Source organism: Cryptomeria japonica, chromosome 2 (genome assembly GCF_030272615.1).
Source record: "Cryptomeria japonica chromosome 2, Sugi_1.0, whole genome shotgun sequence".
NCBI lineage: Eukaryota > Viridiplantae > Streptophyta > Pinopsida > Cupressales > Cupressaceae > Cryptomeria > Cryptomeria japonica.
The window spans coordinates 479,965,144-479,968,747 of record NC_081406.1 but is presented as its reverse complement, the minus strand read 5'-3'; positions in this window follow the sequence as shown (position 1 = coordinate 479,968,747).

Genomic DNA, 3,604 nt, shown 5'->3' with positions numbered 1-3,604 from the left:
TATTATTTATTTCTTACAAATTATTTTAAATCATATTTTTAATTCTCTCCTCTTATATTAGTGTAAGAATAATTTTCACACGAAATGGTTGTAGACACTTAAAAATGTCCTCTTACTAACAACATAATTATTCCTCTATATTAATTAAATAATTATTTAATTAATCTAAGTTTATTCTTCTAATTTAATAATCATCATTTCCAACGCAAACTAGTTAATTTATTCCCAATCGTTTAATCATTTAACCTTCCTCTCTTATAATTAATTAAATAATCAAATAATTAAATTAATTACGATATATTTAGTGTAATTAAATAATTTTTATTATTTAATTAAGTTCAATTTCCAATTTCCCATAATTAAATAATTTCTTCAAATTATTTAATTATCTAAATTATTTCCTCCAAATTAAATTAATTTCACTTTCTCTCCTAATTCTAATTAATTCAATTTTCCCCAAATTTGAATTTCCTCTAATTTTAAATTAGTTTTATTTCTAATGAATTTGCATGTCATTTTGCATTTTCAAAAATCAAATTAAAATTAAAATGCAATTTCATGTCAAATTTCCTATAGCACATGCCTAAATTGTAAAGTCCACTAACTTCGAGTTTGACTTCCAATCAACTTTTTCTAACTAGTTAATCAATTTAGGCAACTGGTCAGTTAATTTAGTTAACTATCCATCAACTTTTTCTGACTAAGCAATCAATTTTGTTCAACTCAAAATGAATCCAGTTATCAATCCTTAATCTAATCAGTTAACTAGTCAATCAATTTTGTTCAATTGATCAATCAAGCTAGTCATCTCTCAATTAGTTTAGTAATGTAGTCAGTTCTCGTTGTAATCATCTCCAATTAGCTTTGTCTCATGAAATATCAACAGTTTATCGAACTAGTTTGCATATGAATATTAGTCATTCGATTTATCCTTCCAGACTCTATAAATTCGACATCATTCTCCCTTTTTCAACAATCACAATCTCTGAATCCTTGTCATCTCGTTATAGGTTAGCAATGCAACTCTAGGAGCCAAGATTCCACATGAAAGAGAAGAGCAATGGAATTGACACACATCAAATCGATAGGGAGTTTTAATTAGTTATTTATTCATTTTTTTGTTGATTTGTATGTGTATTTTCATTGGAGTTATGTTTGAAATTTGTTGATTAGAATAAGGCTTTCGTGATTCCCCTATTTATCTAATTGACTTTGATTTCAATGATTTCAGGTGTACGACAAATGGTGAACCCGGGTGAAGGACAATGCATTATGATTTATTTACCTTTTTTTGTTTTCACAAGAGATAGGTACAAATTCTCACATTTGTGCTTAGAATTCTGCATTCACTTAGCAAAATTTTGCATTCAATAGTCTTGCATTTCACATTCGATATTCTTGCATTTCGCAATTGCTATTTGGGAATTTCACATTTGTGAAAGGTAAAATTAGATAAGGTATCAATGTCAACTTTTTAAATTTAATGTTCGCAATTTTATTTTTTATCATAATTCAGCCTCAGATTTGTAAATGTCAGAGAAATAAACCCTAACATTTGAGATTAACCTAACAATATGTGTCACAAGATAAAAATTAAGCCTGTAGATCACTACTATTGAGCAGAATAGAGGCATCTCAACAAATAGATCCTACGGATCTTGTGAGTAGAGAAATTGCTAATCGAACCTAAAGAAAATCTTGAATATACTGATATCAAATATGTGATCTCGCCTACATTTAGAAATATGACATTCATCTTGGTTCCAGCTTGAGATTTTGATTTTGCTTTTTGCTAACTTTCTGTTTTATAATTTTGATTTTCAGCCTAACAAGAATTTCGCATTCGATAAGGAGATATTTTGCATTTGATGGTAAACTATTAGGCATTTGATGTCTTTCTATTTCACATTCGGGTTCATCAGTTTTCACATTTAATGTTTCTTTGTTTTGCATTTGTTAGTACCACGTTTCACATTTGTCTGGTGAAGAAAAAAATAAATGTTTGTTAACTTTATTTCTTGTCAAGGATTCTGCCACTTTCTCTACTACTGATGTTTTGTTTCTAGCATGTGGCAAAGTGGAATTTTAACGAGGAGGACACTCAATTAGTCGAAGACAATAAATTGAAACTACTAACAAGTTGTTCTTGTAGGGGTAGTTAGATGACTATTTTTCATTTCTAGAATAGATAATACTTCCATTGGTGCATTTAAAATTAACCATTGTTTGTTGTGTTTGGGGCACTTTCCCACTTTTTTTTGTTTAACCCATTGGAAGGCCTACCTCTCAATGCAATAGGCGGCTGAGAGAGCAAGTGGTGCTTAATCCAACCCACTATATAAATAATTGTGGAGGTTACGAAAGTCGTCACCACTTGGTGCCGCTATTCTATACTGACGGAAGTCTCCCTCAATATCCATGAGATGTGTGAGAACCCTTGTTCTAAGGGCTTGGAGGCCTCTTAGTTGAGCGTATTGCCGCATGTATATACACTAGTATACCTTGGATTCTAACTAGAAACCACCATTCTTAGAGGCCCAAATCCCTACATTTGGTGTTTCAGGGAGTGCAGATTGTACCTTGTAGATACCCCTCATGTACCCTTTAGAATGAGACAAGAATTCCTCAGTTACAAAATCTCTAGATCTTTGGGGTAGGAGATTTGGTTTGCCCATGTCATGGTGAGGGAGCTAGTGTTACCAATATCTCTATCTGTCTGTTCTGTCTGAGGTATTTTATTACCATGGGGGGCTCCACTGGATGGTTTTATTTGTATCTTGAGTAGGCCATGTATTTGTCTTTGTTGGGTGAAAAATTTGTAAACTCGGGGAGGATAACAAAATGTGTATTTTCACCATAGTGTGTGAGACAATAGCTCTCAGAAAGCAAGATATGGTCTCTCCTATTTATAAGGGAAGGCTCCCCCTTTTTACTGGAATCTCTATCTGTAGAAGCCTAAAAATTTCTCGTCAATCATGTACTAATTAATCGTCCTATTAGTTAAATAATTCTTTAATTATTTAATTAAGCTAATTAATTCTTTTAACTAATTCAAATCATCACCTTCAAGCATTACTAACTATTCAATTTCTATCTCCTCCATCAATTAATCATTTAACCTTTCTCAAATATTAATTTTTTAATTAATTACAATTTATTACTTAATTAAATAATCCTTATTATTTAATCAATCCCATTTCTAATGATTAAATAATTTTATTATATTATTTAATTAATTAATTTATTCTTTCAATTCCCCAAATTCGAATTTCAACTAGTTTAATCTAATTTCAAATTCCCAAATATAAATTTCACCAAATTTCAATCTCACCACATTTCAAGTTAATGTGCATTTCAATTTCATCATTCGAAAATCAAAATCAAAATCAAAATAAAATAAAATTGAATTTCAATTAAAAAATCATACAACACATGTTAAAATCATGACTGATCAATCAAATCAATTAACTAAATAGTTAACTCAGTTAACTCTACAATCTTTGTTAGGATTCCCAAAGATACTGAGAGGGGGGGGTGAATCGGTATTTGACCGGTTATATAATTTCTCAACTTATAACATGAAAAACATATTAAAACTATGTAC